Source organism: Lissotriton vulgaris, chromosome 5 (genome assembly GCF_964263255.1).
Source record: "Lissotriton vulgaris chromosome 5, aLisVul1.2, whole genome shotgun sequence".
NCBI lineage: Eukaryota > Metazoa > Chordata > Amphibia > Caudata > Salamandridae > Lissotriton > Lissotriton vulgaris.
Window position 1 is genome coordinate 1,796,521,518 of NC_141693.1, and position 20,981 is coordinate 1,796,542,498.

Genomic DNA, 20,981 nt, shown 5'->3' on the forward strand with positions numbered 1-20,981 from the left:
TGCATTTGGGTTGTTACAACCCAGACAGATTGCTGCCTTTCTTTTCCTGTTCAACTTGATCCCTCTCTATTGCCTGTGGAAAAACAAATCCGAACCCTCCAGAGTTATTGACATTAGTCTTCTGACACTTGACCAATGTACAGGCTATTACCAAAGCATACACATGGCCTAGCATCTCTAAAGTAGGTACTATTTCATAAAAAAACCAAATTGCTGGTCTAGGTCAAACTAAAATATAGCATTTATGATGTATACTTATAACTCCGAATACCTGTAACTGCTGATTCCTCATAATGGCTGATTCCTCACCTTGTGAATCTCCCCAACTCAACAGATTGATTCCAGAAACTCCTGCAATAGCTCCTCTGGACTGTTAGGTAATGCCATTTACCTATGTCTTGGCACTGTTCTTCCTCCAGACCCAATGATATGGCATTGTATATAGACCCTGTGCACTTATCTCAGTTCCTATTTTTTTCCGCATACTTCATTGTGGATTTGACGCTATGCTCCTCCCAATTTCAGTCTTTTTATTGAAGTTTACCACTATCTTTTAGCGCTATTCAGGGATGTTGAACTCTAAAATGGCAGGATTTAAGCCATGTCATGCATTCCACAAACATGTTTGTCATGGAACCTCCTGTAGGGCGTTGGTGCCTTGGCACCAAACAAGACTCAAAGTTCTGTGACATGGTCGCTGATTGATTTGAAGTCCATCTGGAAGCCAAGCTCTTAAGTCTGTGAACACTGAAAGCAGGCTGGTTCTGTGTCTTGAGCCTGCTCTCATTCTCGCTTTGACCTCTCTCATTTTATAAAGAGACCAAATAGTCTGTGTTTGCAGGACCCGACTGTGGCCTCTGACTCATACCTAATGCACCCTTAATTCCCTTGGCCATCCCCAACTCTTGAGCAATTTGCAGCACCTAAAGGCTTGCATGCTGCAGTGTTTCAAGATGGTTCTGGATCTCTCCTTTCGGATTCATGCCAGCACCCTCCGAAACATGGTCATACACAAACATTTCCACCAAAGCCTTCCCTTCTACTCCTTCATTATCACTGTCATGGATCCAGTGGGCCCGGCTCAGACTCAATTCTCAGATCTGGAAACTCTTAACAGGGGTTCTCCGTTTGTGATGTTACATTGTTAATACCCAAACATCCGTTAAGGAGGCTCCTCTCAGAATTTTTTGCCTTTAATTCAGCATTACTAGAAATTGGAGAGCCTTTTTTACTTGTACTCTAGTGCTCTCTGAGACCGTGAGCCGGGCCTTCTGCTTTGGAAACCTCGCTGACCTTTAACAACCCAGACTGATCCCAGAGTGATTAATTGTGGCGAGATGGATGAAGTCCTTTTTTCACACACCTCTGAGTCAACCTGTTAGGAGTCCACACAGACATGTGCCAGGTGCTCTGAAATGTCTGATTCTGCATCCTAGACTGGAAAGCTTGGCAGGCTAAACACAAACCCTTTCCTCTGATCCACTGGACAAGGAGTTAAGGTGAATAGGTGCAGTAGGCAAGATCTTTCTTCTCAGCAGTCTTTCATAGCACTCTTTAAATGTTGGTTGCCTTCTAAGTAGCTACACTCATGGCCTTCGAGACATGATGTGCAAGGTTTTCCCTGTATTGTTTGGAGATTATAGCAATGGCTTTGCCAAAACCGTTCAGGATGGTCCGGATGCTGCTTTACATTTTGCATTCTGGTTTGGAAACCACTGATTCTGTTGCTGATTCCATGGATCCCATCATCGTTCAGGGGTATTTCATAGATGTATTTTACTGGGTTTTCATGTCCATGCTTCCCTCGTTGAACTGCCTCTTAACAAGACTAGGCATTTTGATGAGAAAGCTAATGCAGTTTTTGAATGCTCTAACAATGACAGTGATCTGACTTGCTACCCAGAGTTACTTTTGCCCGTTTCCCAATTCCACCAGTGATACTAGACATTTAGTGGTTATTTGAGGTGTCTTGAACCTGTAGTTCCGTGGTTCGTGAGCGAGTTTCGATGGTTCCGAACCCGTTCAATAAAGGTCGTCGGAAATAGACGATTTTGGTATCAGCAGACCGCAAATGACGAGTGTAGTGTGTCTGTGTTTTCACATGAATCGATCAATGGGAATTTAGTTCGAACCTTCGGGTTCCATTTTGTGTACGGCAGCCATTTTGTATGGTTGCCCTCACATAGGCCGAAGACTGCGGCCGAACGAGTCCTTGAGACACGTATGCCTTAGCTGACTTTTGAATGACCTGGCCGAACTGACTCCTTGCCCGAGGACGACCTCATTGAGCCAGTTCCTTGTTCAGCAGCTGGTCTGATAAAGATCAAAGAGTAGGGCAGGTCCGAGTTTATGGTACACTGCTCCCACCTTTCTATCTTGATTCCAATCTGTTTCTGTTCCTTCCTTCAACATAATCACTGATTTGGGTTGAGGGTTTTATGTTGGGTTTGTCCGGCCTGATCCGACAAGAATCCTGGAATTTGCTTGGTTATTTCTGGTGGTCTGGACAACGGAAAGTGGGATTGTCGTCATACGCTACTTTCTAAATGTTAAACTGTCATTGGTCCGTTTGTATGCACCCAATGTTAATTTGGAATGTTGCCTAAGGCTTGATTTTTGGCATAAAAGACCATGCTCCGCTCATTGAATTTGTGCAGTCTCTAGCGAACCACTCGTGTGTGCTTCGTAGATCTCTGTTCCTGGTTGCAGCCAATAAACTTTGGTCTTTGACGTCATCAAGAAGTTTCCCGTGTCTCTGTTTGCCAAGACAGGGGAACTTGAAGGCATTGGGCGTTCTCCCTGGCGCCACTGGGTTCTAAAACCTGGTCCTTCAAACATTACCAAAAGCTGGCCTCAAACTGTATGCCAGTGCGCACTTTTCATGTCTCTAGAAGCAGCTGCAGTGTTGGATGCTGAAGTCCTCAAAATCAATCTTCACCTCACGCATCTCTGTTAAACCTCTTTAATGACCATTTGGGGGCAGTATTTATTTATTTATTTATAGAACTTATATAGCGCACAAATACCGATTGGTGTCTCGGCGCTGATACCTACAATTGCAGAGAGGATCCTTGTCAGTGTTACTGATTGAAAAGCCAAGTTTTCACCTGTTTACTAAATATTAACAAGGAAGGGCTGAGTTTGATGTGATCAGGTAGTGAGTTCCATAATTTGGACGCTGCAACTACAAAACGTCTATCTCCCCACGTGGCTTTTTTTGTCCGTGGAATTTGGAGAAGCTGGGATGAGGAGGACCGTAATGTTCGGTTAGGCGTATATACACACAAGGCCTTTTTTAAGAACTCTGGTCCTATGTCGTTCATAGCTTTTTACGTGATACACAAGGCCTTGAACTTAGTGCGACTTCTCACCGGCAACCAGTGAAGTTGACGAATAACAGGTGAGATGGAAGAACATATGGGCAGTGCCCAGCATTGCCTACCCTATTGTTGTTCAATTGCATGGACCAGTGGGTCACTCAGATTGTTCAGTTTGATTCCGCCCTTCCTAGACTCCCCTCTGTACACCTCTCCAGTTTTCCAATACTCTCCCAAGAGATGTTTTGATGTTAATAGCCAAGGGTGATATCTAGGTGGAACTGGGACAGAGAGAGGCATTAAAGACTTCCCACTGTACTACTTGTTCCATAAAAGAGGACCGGGGTCTCAGACGATTTTGGACCTCAGACGGCTTAACTGCCTTCTTAAAAAGGAGATATTAAAAATGAGGACTCTTACCTAGTTTTGTTGGCCTTCGAACCCAATGACTGGAATGTTGACTTTGCACCTGCAGGATGCGCACTCTTATATACCGATCATGCAGTGCCATATGAAGTATTTCCATTTTGTGGTGGGGTTTGAATAATTTCAGTGACCATCCTGCCCTTCTATATCACATTGTCTCCATGGGTGATCATATAAGTTATTTTGGTAGTTACAGCACATCTTTGCATGGCGGGGATTGCCATATTCCTGAATCTCGACTATTGGCTGTTGAAGGTGGGCTTGCAGCATCCAGTCTCGGATGATGTATGGGCGACTGTCTATGTTGGCCACCGTGGTGATGCCCATCAATAAATCAAAATCCCATTTTTTATTTATTAAAAACTTTATTTAGCATTTTGTGAAAAGTAAAGCAGAGCACAGAGTTCAATTTGAACACAATCAGCATGACCGGTCAATTAAGGCACGGTAGGACAAGCAAGTGTTGACAATATCATATTTGATATACATTGAAACTCCATCAAGTGGTCCATCATTGTATCGATCTAATGGCTCCCTCCCAAGACCCCCAATATCCACATATACCAGAATCCAATACTGGCCCGTTTGTTATGTATACGTGAAATGTGTCAAGGTGCGTGCATGGATGCAGCTCATTCCTTTAACCCACCCCTCTCTGTACAATACCCTGTTCCCGTTGCGAGGGCGGATCTTGCTGCTGTATCGTAAGGAAAGCTCGGAAGGGGCCCTATATGTCCTTCGGCCTGGAGGAAGGCGGGATAGTGACAGCATACAGGTCGCTCTTCATGGAGCTTTGGATCCAACCAGTTGTTGTTGGTGCCCTTTTGCTACCCCAACAAATTGCGACTTCTCTTTTGGCTAGGAGTAGGGAGATAGCGACGAATCTGCGCACTTTCAGGGGGATCTGGACTACATATCCCAGGAGGGCTATCTCGGGCAAAGGCACCAGAGGAATCTTTTTCATTTTACTTAAAAGTTTGTGTACTGCTACCCAAAAGGTGTGGACTCGCGGGCAGGCCCATGCGAGATGTGAGAAGTCAGCCTGCGGGGCCTGACAACGCTGGCAACAATGCGGTCTGGTGGGATCTATCCTCTGTACTCGGTTAGGTGTAACACAAATTTTACGTAAAAATTTAAAGTGTATCAGTTTGTCTGCTGTTGAGGGATACTGTTCTAGTAACTCTGCAGCAGGCCGCCCATTGTTCATCAGTGATTGGGTTGCCTAAGTCCAATTCCCATGCACTACGCAGTCTTTCATCATCCACTGGGATCAGGTCAGAGCACGCTCTATACAAGTGAGAAATAATATGGAACCCTTTGCTGCTAGCTATCACCAATGTAAGGGGGGAAAATGAGGGAGGTTCCAGTGGGTAGTCAGGATCCCGGGCTCGCAGGGCAGAGCGTAATCTGGACAAAAAAAATCTGTCCATGAACGTGGCATCTGAAAAGGTAGACGTATCCTCTGGATCACAAATGTGGCCAGCCGGATAGAGGTCTCCCATCATGTCAATGTTAAATTTAGTGCAGGTCCTTTGTACCAGCTTCTCGCTAGTTCTCGGTAGGTAAGTGGCATTAGGAAGCGGAAGGGAGAAGATGTACAATGTTTGTGTGCGAGTGATACGGCGCAGCTTAAGCCATGCCCAGCTGGTGGTAGAGACTGGCTGTATGTCTATGGGGTCTCTAGGGATACCAGTGGTTAATACAGTGGCAAGTGTTTTAGGCAGAACAAAGTCAGATTCTGGGCATAGGTATGTAATCCTTGCGACTGGGTGGTACCATGTCTGTGCGAAACTACATTGAGCGGCCAAAAAGTATAATTGAAGATCCGGGACCCCGTAACCTCCTCGGTCACAGGGAAGTGTCATCACCTGCCATTTTACCCTGGGTGGCCTGTCGCCCCATACCAATCTAATCAGGTGCCACCTCAGAGTATTGAAGAATTTGTTAGTGAGTGGGATTGGTATATTGTGAAACAAATATGAAAACTTTGGTAGTACAATCATTTTTACCAGTGTGACTCGTCCCACCATGGAAAGGGGCCAGGAGTCAATTTGCGTTTCCAATTTGGAAATGGCCATTCCGTAGTTACGGCGTATAATCTGGTCCGTGTCAAGATGGATATGTATCGCTAAGTATTTTACAGAGTCCTCGCACCAGTCGAAAGGGAATTCTGGGACCCAGCGGGTTGTGCCAGCCGTGAGGGGAAATATAACTGATTTATGCCAGTTCATCCCCAGCCCTGAGAAGGTGCCAAATCTGAGGATCTCTCTGAGGAGAGGGTCCAGGTTTGTTTGAGGATCTCAAACGTATAGGATAGTGTCATTGTCGTATAGGGAAACCAATAGCGGACCTGTGTTGAATTGCAGTCCCCTGTGTAAATGTTGTTCCTGAAAGTGTCTTTTCAGTAGGTCCATTGCTAGAATAAACAGTTAAGGGGAAAGGGGACAGCCCTGCCAGGTGATAGTGTGAAGGGGGTCGATAGGGTGCCGTTTAGTCGGAGCCGAGCTGTAGGTTGTGTGTATAACAAAGCAGTAGTGGCAATGAATCCCTGGGGAATTCTCATGCGTTGCATTATGGAAAGCAAAAAGGGCCACTCTAGGGAATCAAAAGCTTTTTCGGTGTCAAGCAGGATTGCCGCTGCGGGGACCTCCATGTTTATTCTGTGTAAGATGGGGAGGTTGAAGGCGATGGATCGGTGAGGAATGAAACCTGATTGTGCAGGGGATAATATAGACTCCATAAGTAGCGAGAGGCGGCATGCCAGTGCCTTGGCAAGGATTTTATAGTCGAAGTTTAACAGTGATAGGGGTCTATGGGAGCTACAGTGCAGTGGATCCTTGCCGCGTTTAGGGAGCAGAATAATAACTGCCTCTCGTAGGGTAGGAGGGAGCTGCTGCTTTTCTAGAGCTTCAGCATAAATATCTAAAACTCGCGGGACCAAGAGGTCTTAATAGGTTCTGTAGGATTTGCCTGTAAATCCTTCCAACCCGGGGGCTGTGGATGGGTTTAGGGCTGCAATGGCTTCATTTATGCTGTCCGCCGTAATGGGTTCTGCTAAAAAATCTTGCATAAATGTCTCCAAATATACCAATGCTATCTCGTAAACTTACTACTCTTGGCCGGCACGGTCATGCCCTAGTCTGGAGGTGTATAGTGCCTTAAAATAAGTTAAAAATTCCTTCTGTATCAGCAGTGGGTCTGTGAGTGTAGTCCCTGATGTGGAGTGGAGTTCCGTGACATATGCTTTCACGTAAGGAGGTCGGAGCATTTGTGCTAGAACTCGTCCAGGGCGATCCCCCTCTCCATAAACTTTAGCGTTCTATTTCCCCATGTAGAGTATTTCCCTGTCAGCTACCTTTTTGTACTCCAAGAGCAGCGCTGCTCGTTTCATGTTGTAGCCCGGGTAGTCAGTTGCCGTCTGAGCAGTGTCCAATGTAGTCAGTTCATTCTCTAAACGGGAGAGTGTGCCACGTATGTCGCGAAGTACCCCAGAGCTCTTAGAGATACATATTCCCCTCATATAGGCCTTAAATCCCTCCCACAACACCGCCTCAGAATCCACAGAGCCAGTGTTCAATTCAATGTAGTCCTCTATGGCTACATAGAGTTCTTGTTTAAACACTTCGTCATCTAGAGCACGGTTCGGGAATCTCCACTGCCTTTCAAATCCTTCGGGGCGAGGAACCAATAGCCCCAGTAAGACTGGGGATGGATCAGAATACTACCTGGGCAATGTCTGAAATCTGTGGAACCATCTGGAAATTTCAGGGGAGGCCAACCAATAATCAAGCAGTGTCCAAGTGTCCCTTACGCTGGTGTAATGTGTATAGGTGCTGTGGACCCGGTCGCGGACTCGTCCCAAGTCTAGTAATGTGAGATGATCACACATAGAGTGCAGGGCTCTACGCGCTCTTGGTTTAGGGTCTGGGGCTGTGGATGTGCTGTCAGATATCGGGTTGAGTGTGACGTTAAAGTCGCCCCCCAAAAGAAGGGGCGTGGAGCCTAGTTGTAGCAGTTTCGAGTGGAGGGCATGAAAACAATCAGGAGAGTCAATGTTGGGACCATATATACATCCCATCGCAATCTTGTGGTTGAAAAGTGTGCCCTTTAGAATTACAAATCTGCCAGCATCATCATATACGATTGAGTGGCATTTGAAGGGAAGTCGTTTATGAATGAGAATGGCGGTGGCCCTAGCGTAATTGCTGTAGTTGGCAAAGTAACAGTGTGGGCCCCACGAAGATTCAAAGCGGGACCGGTCACCAGGGGGGAGATGTGTCTCTTGAAGAAAGGTGACGTCCACCTTGTGGCGGAGCAAGTAATGTATCACCTGTCTCCTTTTACGGGTGTCGTATAAACCCCGAACATTCCATGTGACTAAAGTCACATTTGAGGGGCCGGAGTTGTGACTTAAGTGTGCCATGATAGCGCGTCTTGTACAATATTGATGGACAACCCATGTTTGTACCCTGCAAAAGTTTCTGTAATTAAATAGAACATAAACTCAGTGCAAAGCTTGAACTCCAATTCCCCTTCCACCACCCCCCACCCAGCCTTCTCGCCCATTGGAAGAGGCAATCCCCATTTTCCAGGTACATTGCATGGCACCCGTAAACCTTGAAACGTTTGGAAAAACGAGTCTAATGGGGTACATGTTGTATTAACCAAAACTATCTTAGGTGTACACCAAAGGTGGGGACGTACACTATCCAACAGTCCAGTAACCAGTGACAGATAATGCTTTCTTTTTTCAGACAAGACTCCATATTAATTATGAACAAAGAGAGTAGCGGCAATACATGCAAATTGAACAATCAACCATGTCCCGAGCTTAAAAACAGGTCTGCGCTGGCATCCGACCCACTATGAGGGATGGAGGAGGTTGCAGTGTCTGAGTTGCGCTTATTATCTGAAAGAGACACATTAGTGATATATTCCTTACCTTAGAATATCCCCAGGCGTCAGACTGGTTCCGGAAACTTTTGCGTAGCAGTACCCTTGCGCGTCGGTAGGCGTCGTCTGCGGCTCCGCGTTCGGCGTCGTGGGCGCCGTGATGACGTCGTCGGAGTACTTAGACGCCGCCTCCGCGTGCTGACGGCGGTTCTTCTTTTTTCCGTGCCAGCCAGCGCAGAACTGGAAAAAGCAGTAACCCAGTCAATTTTTGACTAACTTTTCTGAGATCACTTTTGATCCTTCTCGAAGTCTTGCGACTCCGATCGGTGCCGTAGTGATGCCTGGTTTCAAGCATTGTGACGATTGCGACCGCACCATGTCGGTCACGGATCCTCACCACCTGTGCCTGACATGTCTAGGCGTCGACCACGACGACAAGGCCTGCTCCGACTGCCGGGCCCTTTCTTCGAAAGCCAGGCGGGAGCGGTCCCGCAGGCGACTCTAACTCCGGCAGTCGGCCCCGCGCCGCGTGAGGTCCCGGTCCCGGTCCCACGGGAGGTCGAGGGACAGGTCGCAGGGACGGAGCCACCACAGCTCCGGCTGTCGGCACCACTCCTCCGGGTCGAAGTCTTCGTCAGGTAAGAAGCACAAGAAGTCGAAGAGGCGTCATCGCTCTTCTGACTCCCCCCGACACTCGCGCAACGCGGCCAGGGGTTCGGGTGACACCGCCCATGCGGCTCCTTCGGAGTCGCGGGCGTCCCGTCCCGCCCTATACCCTCCGGTCCCTGGGCGCGACGCCGGAGGAGATTGAGCGCTTCCTCATGGCCATGAGGTCCCTCTCCTCCGACGGGCTCCGCGGCGCCTCAATGCCCAGCGGACCCGTCTGGGGCCCCTAGCGGGTCGGGGGCTTCGGCCCCAACGCCGTCTGGTGCTTCGCCGCTGGCGCCTTCGGGCCCGGCGCCAAAGGGGCCCATGGTCCCGGCGCCGCAAGGTCAGGCGGCCCCGGCGCCTTCGGGCCCTGTGCCGCAGGACGCCGCTGGACCTTCCTCGGGCTCTGGATCGTCACCGGTGGACCTTACGACCCCCCCGGCGTTGGTCCGTCTGGTGTCTCCTCTGGCGCCGTCCTCGGGCGGCGCCGCCCCCGATTCCTCCTTTGCTCTGGCGTCGGAGCGGCGCCGCTGGGCGCCGCATCCGACGCCGTTTGGAGATTTCCACTTCTATGAACCGGCCTCATTGATTAACGACCCTGCGTATCGGGAGATGGGTGATGAGGAGGATTGGGAGGGGTCTGAAGACCCTCTGACCAGGGAGTGTCAGTCTCAGGAGGACTGGGCAGGAGACCTTGGGGATGCCAGTGGTCTGGACACTTCCCCAGACACTGGCTTTGTCTCACCTCCTACCGTGGCTACGGAGGAGAGGGCAACCTACAGCGTGGTGTTGACGAGGGCTGCCAAGGCCTTGGGCCTTGAGCTTCTCGTCGCGGCCGTGAGGACTAACCTCCTCACAGAGGTCCTTAAACCGCAGTCAAGCTCGACGGAGCCTCTGCTGCCGTTTAATGAGTCCTTGACCGACGTTCTTTTGGGCACCTGGTCCAGGCCCGCTACGGATTCGCCCGTAGATAGGAACGTGGCCAGACGCCACTGCCCGGCCCTGGGCGGCCCGTGTTTCCTGTCCACCCACCCCACCCCGAGAGCCTGGTCATCCAGGCCTCCAATTCCCAGACCGCATTCCCGTCGGCTCTGCCGGACAGGGAATCCAAGAGGTATGAGAATTATGGCAAGAAAATATTCTCCTCCCTTAGTTTGGGACTGCAGTCTTCCAACACCGCATGCCTCTTGGACCGCTACACCCACTCTCTGTGGGAGACGGTGGCGGAAGTGCTGCCAGAGTGTCCGTTGGAGGTACGGGCCAAACTCGGCCAAGCCCTTGTGGAGGGCCGAGATGCAGCCAACTCTTCGATCCGGTGTGGGCTGGATACCACCGACTCGCTGGGCAGAGCAATGGCAACGACTGTGGCAGTGAGACACCACGCCTGGCTGAGATCCGCCAACTTTTCGGCAGATGTCCAGAACACTCTCATGGACATGCCGTTCGATGGCCGTCGCCTTTTTGGCGACAAGGCAGACCATTCGCTTGAGCGCTTTAAGGACTCCAGGGCTACGGCCAAGTCCTTGGGCCTCTCGGCCCCGCGCCAGCAAAAGGCTGTCTTTCGCTCCTTTCGTCCCCACACGTGCAGCCAGCCACTCGCCGCAGACTAACACCCAGCGCGGTGGCGGCCGTGGGAAAGGCGAGGTCAGTCCACACCTTCCCCCACAGCATCCGCCTCTAAACCCTCCTAGTCCGTGCTTTCAGGCCCATGTGACGCCAGTGGGTGGCAGGGTTCGCCATCACCACTCCCACTGGCGCACTATCACGTCGGACAGGTGGGTGCTGCAAATCGTCCGACGGGGCTACTCCCTCCCCTTCGAGACGACTCCTCAAGCCATGCCACCGCAACACCACCGAGTATCGGGGGATCACTTGCAGCTTCTGCAGGAGGAAGTTTCGGCCCTCTTGGCCAAGGGGGCCATCGAGAGCGTTCCTGGGCCGGAAGTAGGACGTGGTTGCTACTCCCAATACTTTCTGGTACCCAAGAAGGGCATAGGGGGCCTACGCCCTATCTTGGACCTACGGAACGTCAACGGCTTCCTCCGGAAGGAGAAGTTCAAGATGCTGACTCTAGCTCAGGTCCTAGCTGTCCTGGACCAAGGAGACTGGATGTTAGCGTTGGACTTGCAGGACGCGTATTTACACATCCCTGTCCTGCCGGCCCACCGGCGTTACCTGCGGTTCACGGTGGGCCACGGGCACTTTCAGTTTACCGTGCTCCCCTTCGGCCTTACCAGCGCCCCACGGGTGTTCACGAAGGTGATGGCGGTGGTCGCAGCTCATCTGCGCCGGTTAGGGGTCTCAGTCTTCCCCTACCTCGACGACTGGTTGTTCAAGGCGGGCTCGCCCCAGACAGTCGTCCACCACCTCCAGACTACAGCAGACCTCCTGCACCAGCTGGGGTTCTCCATCAATGTGCCGAAGTCACACCCGTGTCCCTCTCAGAAGCTCCTTTTCATCGGAGCGGTTCTCGACTCGGCGCAGTTTCGGGTTTACCCACCCGAACAGCGGGTTCAGGATATACAGGCTCTGATTCCAATCTTCCAGCCTTAATCCCGGGTTTCGGTCAGGTTGACGCTACGGCTTCTGGGGCTGATGGCCTCCTGCATCCTTTTGGTGCATCATGCCAGGTGGCGGATGCGGGCTCTGCAGTGGGACCTGAAGTTTCAGTGGGCCCAGCATCCGGGCAACCTGTCCGACCATGTCATGATCTCGGAGGACACTGCGAGACAGCTGCAGTGGTGGCTCACGGACCGCGATTGGGTCAGCGGCAGATCCCTCTCCCTTCCCCAGCCGGAGCACTTAGTTGTGACGGACGCGTCCCTCCAGGGCTGGGGAGGCACATGGGAGAGGCGGAGATCAGAGGCCTCTGGTCTCCGGCGGAGTCCCGGCTCCATATCAACCTTTTGGAGCTGCGGGCGATTCGTCTAGCACTGAAGGCATTCCTCCCGTCTGTCCGAGGGAGTGTAGTGCAGGTGTTCACGGACAACACCACCGCCATGTGGTACTGCAACAAACAGGGCGGGGTGGGGTCGTGGACCCTCTGCCAGGAGGCTCTGCGCCTCTGGCAATGGCTGGAATATCAGGGCGTGACTCTGGTGGTTCAACACCTGGCCGGTTCTCTGAACGCCAGGGCGGACGAACTCAGCCGCCGGTGCATGATGGATCACGAATGGCGTCTGAACTCGGACGTGGCGCAAGGTCTCTTTCTGCAGTGGTGAGAGCCTTGGTTAGATCTATTCGCCTCTGAAGAGAACGCGCAATATCATCAGTTCTGCGCGTTGGAATTTCCAAGGCGGCACTCGCTCGAAGACGCTTTTCGTCGCGAGTGGAGCTGCGGTCTGTTGTACGCCTTTCCGCCTATACCACTTATGCCCAGAGTGCTGAAGATCAGGCGCGACCGGGCACAAGTCATCCTTGTGGCTCCGGACTGGGCACGAAGATACTGGTATACCGAGCTACTCAATATGTCAGTTGATCCCCCGGTTCGTCTGCCTCTTCAGGAGGACCTTCTGTCGCAGCAGCAGGAGACGGTCCTCCACCCGAACCTGTCCAGTCTCCACCTCCTTGCTTGGAGATTGAGCGGCGACAGTTGAGGCCATTTCACTTGCCTCCTGAAGTTTGCAACCTCATTCTGGCAGCCAGGCGTCCCTCCACAAAGTCGGTATACGCCTGTAGGTGGAACAGATTTGTGGCCTGGTGCACAGCAAAGGCTGTGGATCCCCTTAATGCCCCTCTTTCAGAGGTTCTCCTCTTTCTTCTTTCTCTTGCCCAGCAGGGATCTGCTCTGGGCACTATCAAGGGCTACCTTTCTGCTCTTTCAGCCTATCTGAGGCTGCCTGATCAACCTTATTTGTTCAAGTCCCCTATCGTTAATCAATTCCTGAAAGGCATCACACATACGTTCCCATCCTGTTCTCTTCGTGATGCCTCAGTGGGACTTGAACCTCGTTCTTACATTTCTGATGTGCGCACCCTTTGAGCCACTTCACAACTGTCCTCTTCGCCTTCTCACTTTAAAGATTGCCTTCCTGGCAGCCATCACCTCTGCCAGGAGAGTGAGTGAGCTCCAGGCTCTAGCCTCCTTTCCTTTCAGTCCATCCGGACGAAGTTGTGTTACGGACAAGGCCCTCCTTTCTACCCAAGGTAGTCACGGCCTTCCACATTGGGCAATCTATCACCTTGCCCACCTTCTTTCCGCCTCCACATCCCTCGAGAGAGGAAGAGAGGCTCCACTGTCTGGACCCAAAACGTGTGCTCTCATTTTATTTGAATCGCACACGCCAGCTCCGGGTGGATGACCAACTCTTTGTTGGGTACGTGGGCGCTAAGAAAGGGAAAGCGGTGCACAAGCGGACCATCTCGCGGTGGATCATCTTGTGTATCCAGGCGTGTTACTCCTTGGCTAAGAAGGAACCCGCTGTTGGGCTGAGGGCTCATTCACTCGAGACACAGCTACTACAACTGCCTTGGGCCGAGGTGTACCCTTGCAGGACATTTGCCAGGCGGCTACGTGGGCCTCACTGCACACGTTTGCACAGCATTATTGCCTGGACAGTCGAGTCCGGAGGGATGGCTACTTTGGCCGTTCCGTCCTCCAGGACTTTCTGGTGTGATTATTTGTTCGCAGACCCAGCACCACGGGGTTGGTATTGCTGGGGTATCTATTCTAAGGTAAGGAATCTATCACTAACGTGCCTCTTTCAGATGCACAAGTTAATACTTGTGTAACGATATATCTGTAAGGGACATTAGTTAGTGATAGATTCCTTACCGACCCACCCATCCTCCCTGTTCTGTGAACCGATATCTAGGGTTAAGGTCATCCCCTTTCAGGGCCCTAGTTTCATGGCACCAGTGTTGGTTTTTGGCATGGCTCTGCGCTTCTGGCGCGGAAAAGCTGTGTCCAAGAACTGACGTCAGCACGCGGAGGCGGCGTCTAAGTACTCCGACGACGTCATCACGGCGCCCACGACGCCGACGACGGACGCGGAGCCACAGACGACGCCTACCGACGCGCAAGGGTACTGCTACGCAAAAGTTTCAGGATCCAGTCTGACGCCTTGGGATATTCTAAGGTAAGGAATCTCACTAACTAATGTCTCTTACAGATATATTGTTACACAAGTAGTAACTTGTGCATTAAGTTTGTATCTGTGGCAGAATTCTTGCACCTCCGTTGGGTTCTCGAATATTCGGGAATATTCAGGAGCGACCATTGACTTCCACCCTTAATCTGGCAGGATATAGCATGCCATATTTTAGTCTCAAGTTTTTAGGCGTAGCCTTAGCTCCCTGGATCTTTCTCCTAGCGTCTTGCACCATAGCGGTGAAGTCGGGGTATAGGGACAGCTTGGGACCCTGCCATGTGAGATCTCTTTTCACGGGCCATTCGCAGTGCAGTGTCTCTATCTCTAACGTTCATTATCCTGGCTATGATGGGTCAGGGTGGGAGGCCGGGGTTGGGTCTTGGCCCTAGCGACCTGTGTGAATGTTCTACCACAAGTGAATGCTTCTTTACCAAAAAGGTCAGTCAGGATAGTTTCCACTAGAGTGTCCTTGCGCCCAGTGGCTGTGGATTCCGGAACACCCACGAGGCGGATGTTGTTGCGTCGACTCCTTGCTTCTCAATCCTCGTTTTTTATTGCGACTTCCTTCAGAATGCGCTCGATACGATCTACCCTTTTCAGGGACTGGGTCTTTCCATCCTCCAAATCGGATGTTCGGGACTCCACCACGTCCAGGCGCTGTCATGCACCTGGATCTTTGCCCCTAGGTCTGCCATGTGCTTGTCTAGGGTATCAAAGTGAACGTCTCTAGCAGCAAGGGGCCCAGCTGTTTGGTGTCTTCCGCCGGCACATGTGGTGTCTGCCCTCCAGTTGCCATGTCGCTAGGCAGGTCTCGATTGGCGTCCGTAATTTTTTCAAAAGGGAGTTGGCGCTGTTTCAGTGTCTTGCGGCCCATGCCGCGCGAACCTTGGAGGGCCTTATAGGAGGTGTTATATGGAATGATTTAGTGGAGCACCCTAAGTGGAGGTTTAGCCTTCTGTGATAACACCCCTGCAGTATTTCTAAGCGTAGCTCCAGCCCAGTCCAAGCCACGCTGCCGGGCCGCTGTCTGCGAAGGTGCAGTGCGTGTAAATAAACGCACAACAGTGAGTCTGTGTGTGTAGCAGATTCGTTCTGCTTTGTGATGATCCTCTAGCGCGTTGCCAAATTGTTCCCTTAGCCGTGCAGATGTGGTATCCTCTATGAGGTCCAGAGCTAAGAGGCGATGCAGGGTCTTAGTAGGTCCTTCATAATGGCGGAAGGGCCTTCAGTTGTGCTGGCAAGGCAGGCAGTTTAGGCCGCAGCAGGGGGAATACAGCCTAGCGGCTCCTCTGTTATAGGGAAGCTCGAGGGGAGGGGGTGAAGAAAGGGCCCAGCACACTCCCGGCCTACCGCCACAACAGCCCCCAGGTCTCAGGAGCGTCAGATAAGTCGGCCGCTAAATGCACTGATTCCGGCCCGGCCAGCATTCGCGGGCGCCGTGATGAAAGCCCCCCGCTGCTGCAGAGATTTGCGGCGGCCGTGGGAGCGGATCTCATGCCGGAGGTCTGCTGTGGTCGCGCAGTGCACCACCCGCTATTCAGGGCTCTGTTCCGGCTACACCGGCCCATCGCCTCCACTCACCGCACCACCCAGCATCGGGTGTAGATCGCCTCTCCTCTATGCCGCCGGGGTTGGAGGATTGCCGTTCCCGTCAGGCCGCCATCTTGTGTAGCGGGATCTTGCGCCGCCGCTCAACTTTCAGGAATATCTTCGCCTCCAGGGTCGGACGCCAGTCCCCAGCTCGCCCAGCCAGTGCCTCACTGTTCCGCCAGTCGTTCTTCAAGTGTGGGCCGCATTAGTGGCCGGGAAGTGTCCGGATGGATTACTTGGACTGGGAGAGTTTTAGCCCAGCGCGGCCATTCCGGTCGTCGGCTAAGCCACGCCCAAAAACAAAATCCCATCTTAAGCTTATGCAGAGCATTTTCTTTATCTGGGCACTTCTGGACATAGTGGCTTTGAAGGTGTTCTCCGCCCCAATACCCCTCGCCCCATAGCAAGTTCAAGTTCAAGTTCGAGTATTTGTATAGCGCACTACTCACCCAGGGGGTCTCAAGGCGCTTGAGGAGGGGGTTCGTTATTTGTTGAATAGCCATGTTTTAAGTTCTTTTCTGAAGGAGATGTGGTTTTAGGTAAGGCGGAGGTGAGTGGGGAGTGAGTTCCAGGTCTTGGCAGCAAGGAAGGAGAAGGATCTGCCACCCATGGTGGATTTTCGGATACGGGGGATTGTGGTAAGGGCTTGATTGGACGATCTTAGTTGGCGGTTGGGTTTGTAGAAGGATAGTCGAGTGTTGAGGCATTCGGGTCCTAGGTTGTAGAGGGCCTTGTGTGCGTGGGTGAGATGGCGGAATGTAATTCTTTTGTTGACGGGAAGCCAGTGGAGGTCTTTTAGGTGTTCGGTGATGTGATCTTGGCGACGGAGGTCTAATATGAGTCTCGCTGATGCGTTTTGGATGCGTTGGAGTTTTTTCTGTAATTTTGCTGTGATTCCGGCGTATAGTGAGTTACCATAATCAAGTCGACTGGTGACCAGTGCGTGGGTCTCCGAGACTTTCAGGTCTGAAGGTGATGTAGTCGCAATGGAGGCCTATGACACCTACACTCAGGAGCTTTTGTGGGAGCTTCTGCATTCAATGTGGCACCTGGGGAGATTCACAAGTGAAGAATCAGTGGTTAATACAGTGCACTCCATAAAGAGCATTACAGAAGGTAAATATTCTTATGTTTACCTTGGACCTCTACTTAAATCGCAAGGAGTTCTGATTATGGTTGATGCAGTGATTCATGATGGGAGAAAATCTGACTGCATTGAAGTATGACTCTTGAGTGTTTCAAATACCTGGTCTCTCACGGTGCATAGAGTAGGACAATGAGGGTTCTTGCATCCCAAATATGGAACGGACTCCCAAAAAGCCTCTGTCTCGTAGCCTAACGCTTTTGTCACGGTAGAGGAGGCTGGTAAACCACTGATTAATTTATTGTTTTGTTTTAGAAGTGTTTAGGTCTGGGTTTTGATAATAATAAAATGGACCTATTAATAACAATATACATATAATGGGTTTTAGGGCCTCGCCTTTAAGCCATTGGCTTACTTCATCTGGCCTTTTTCAGTCATTAGCTTGACACTTTGCCAATCATGCATTAGCCTAGCCCACTAGAGTCTCACACCTAATGCTGTGGGTTTTTTCGGGATAGATATCCACATTCGTTTGAATGATTGCATTGTACTGCAGGAGGTAATACTCTCTGTAGCACACTCTGCTTCTGCTGGCTCCCTCCCATGTTTTTCTCTTGCTTTTGCTTCACCCTCCTTCCCCTGTGCACTCCTTGTAATGCCCTCCCATCTGCCATCGTCTAGTGTTCCTCTGTCCCGCTTCCCCATATGCTCCTTGAAATGCCCAGTCCACCATCTTCTCCCAATTCCCCCCACACCCCCACCTCTGTTTTTCTGTGTTCTCCTTATCAGCCCAAACCTTGGCTACCAACCCTGTCTCTATGTCAGTGTGCTCTTTTTCTGATGGATATGTCTAGCTGCAGATTCCTCAACTTCTGAATACTCCCCAGGTCCAGGCTGGATCCTCCTTTACTTCGTCGGTGGTACCTCAGGCCTGGAAACTAGCTAGGGTGGTCCCCCTGTTGAAAAAACCCTCCCTTGACCCTAATAAGCCTGAAAACTTCAGATCATTAGTGGTAGATTCCTTACCTTAGAATATCCTCAGACATCAGACTCCGTCTGCGTCGTTAGCGCCGGAATGACGTCGTCGGAGTACATAGACGCCGCCCATGCGCGCTGACGTCAGTTCTTCTTTTTTCCGCGCCAAGTAGCGCAGATCAGGAGAAGCTCTACCCCTTAGTCTTTTTTGACTAAACTTTTTGATCTTTTTGATCATTTCTTTTCTCGAGTCTTCGACTCCTACGGTGCCGGTAGGGGTGCCCGGGTTTAAACCCTGTTCCAAGTGCGACCGACTGATGTCGGTTACCGACCCCCATCGCCGGTGGCCACGACGACCGCACCTGCTCCGACTGCCGGGCCCTGACGTCTAAAGCTAGGCGGGAGCGGTCCCGCAAGCGACTGGAACTCCGACAGTCGGCCCGCGCCGCTCCAGGTCCCAGTCACACAATAGGTCGAGGGACAGGTCGCAGGGTTGGAGCCCTCGCAGCTCCGGGAGTGGACATCAGTCGTCAGGATCCAAGTCCTCCGGTGAGAGGCATGAGAGGTCGGAGAGGCACCATCGTTCCTCCGACCCACCCTGACGCTCACGCGATGCGGCCGGGGGTTCAGGTGACATCACCCACGCGCCTCCGACGGAGTCGCGGACGTCGCTGCCTGCCCCACACCTTCGGGTCCCTGGGCATGACGCGACGCCAAAGGAGGTTGATTCAGAAAAGGGGGTGGTGATGAACAGAGTGTCTGAATTAAGCAGACCACTCTTACCCAGTCCAAAGATCAGGGCTTAAACCATCACCGTTCTTTAGCTCACTGCACCATCCCAGCTCAGAACTTGGCTATATGCAAATTAGTCTGACCCTGGCCCAGTGCATCATGGGAACAGGGAAGACCAAACTACCAAGCCAATTCTTATACTGGGAAGGAAACAAGCTACCGGGGACCGGTTTCTGGCATTTCAGCCGTCTTCGCCCGGCTTGCTTGAATCCTGATGGTGCAATGAGCTAGGGACTCACATCTGAGTATACCCTTCCACGCTTATGGTGGACAAAAATGATTCAGAAAAGGGGGTGGTGATGAACAGAGTGTCTGAATTAAGCAGACCACTCTTACCCAGTCCAAAGATCAGGGCTTAAACCATCACCGTTTTTTTAGCTCACTGCACCATCCCAGCTCAGAACTTGGCTATATGCAAATTAGTCTGACCCTGGCCCAGTGCATCATGGGAACAGGGAAGACCAAACTACCAAGCCAATTCTTATACTGGGAAGGAAACAAGCTACCGGGGACCGGTTTCTGGCATTTCAGCCGTCTTCGCCCGGCTTGCTTGAATCCTGATGGTGCAATGAGCTAGGGACTCACATCTGAGTATACCCTTCCACGCTTATGGTGGACAAAAATGATTCAGAAAAGGGGGTGGTGATGGATCAAGCCCTGATCTTTGGACTGGGTAAGAGTGGTCTGCTTAATTCAGACACTCTGTTCATCACCACCCCCTTTTCTGAATCGCCAAAGGAGGTACCTCATGGCCATGAAATCCCTCCCTCCTCAACCGGGTTCCGTGGCGCCTCCGGGCCCAACGGCCCCGGCTGGAGGGCCTAGCGGGTCGGGTGCTTCGGCTCCGACGCCGTCGGGTGCTTCGGCCCCGGCGCCGCCGGCGACTTCGGTCCCGGTGCCGCAGGTCCTCCCTGGATCCGCTTCCGGATCCGGGTCGTCGCCGGTCGACCTCACGACCTCACCGGCCCTGCGGGTGTCACCCCCGACGCCTGCTATGGGCACCATCCCCGATCCTACTCTCGGTCCGGTTCCGGCGTCGGAGCAGCGCCGCTGGGCGCCACTACCGACGGCCTTTGGGGATTTCTATTTCCATGAACGGCCCCATCTGCTGATCCTGAACTACAGGAGATGGGTGACGAGGGTGATTGGGAGGGGTCTGAGGACCCTCTGGCACGGGAGTGCCAGTCTCAACAGGACTGGACATATGAGCTTGGGGAGGCCAGTGGAATTTACACATCGCCAGACACTGGATTTGTCTCCCCTCCAACCGTGGCTACGGAGGAGGGGGCTGCTTATAGTGTAGTGTTGACGAGGGCAGCAAAGGCCCTAAACCTTGAGCTCCCTGTCACGGCCGTGAGGACTAACCTCCTCACTGAGGTCCTCAAACCGCAGGCAAGCTCCAGAGAGCCTCTACTGCCGTTCAATGAGGCCTTGTGTGACGTTCTTGTGGGCACTTGGTCCAAGCCCGTCACAGGTCCGCCTGTGGATAGGAACGTGGCCACCCATTCCACCCAGAGAGCCTGGTCATCCAGGCCTCCACTTCCCAGACCGCATTCCCGACGGCCCCGCCCAATTCCAATCCGAATCCAAGAGGTACGAACAGTTCGGGAAGAAGGTGTTCTCGTCCCTGAGTTTGGGACTGCGGTCAGTCAATACTGCATGCCTCTTGTACCGCTACACCCACACCCTGTGGGACACGGTCGCGGACGTGCTGCCACAATGTCCGGAGGAGGTCCGGGCAAAACTCGCCCAAGCCCTTGGGGAGGGTCGAGATGCAGCACGGTATTCCATCCGGTGTGGGCTGGATACAACGGACTCACTGGGCAGGGCGATGGCAACAATGGTGGCGGTTCGACGCCACGCCTGGTTGAGGTCCGCCAACTTTTCGGCCGATGTCCAGGCTACCCTTCTGGATATGCCGTTCGATGGCCGTCGCTTCTTTGGCGACAAGGCAGACCATGCGCTTGAGCGTTTTAAGGACTCCAGGGCTACGGCCAAGTCCTTGGGCCTCTCGGCACCACGCCAGCAAACGGGTGCCTTTCGCTCCTTTCATGGCCAAGGAAGGGGCGCCCCCACACATGCCGCCAGCCACGTGCCGCAGAACGCTAAACAGCGCGGTGGCGGCCGTGGAAACCGCCGTAGTGGCGGTCGGGGACCACAGCAAGG

At 52.2% G+C, this 20,981-nt stretch overlaps 1 protein-coding gene across 1 annotated transcript in view; it reads left to right on the plus strand.

Annotated features, from left to right (window-relative positions):
• DNAJC7 (DnaJ heat shock protein family (Hsp40) member C7) overlaps positions 1-20,981 on the plus strand; it is a 649,293-nt gene that overhangs the window by 254,203 nt on the left and 374,109 nt on the right. The gene's annotated exons all lie outside the window — the stretch shown is intronic.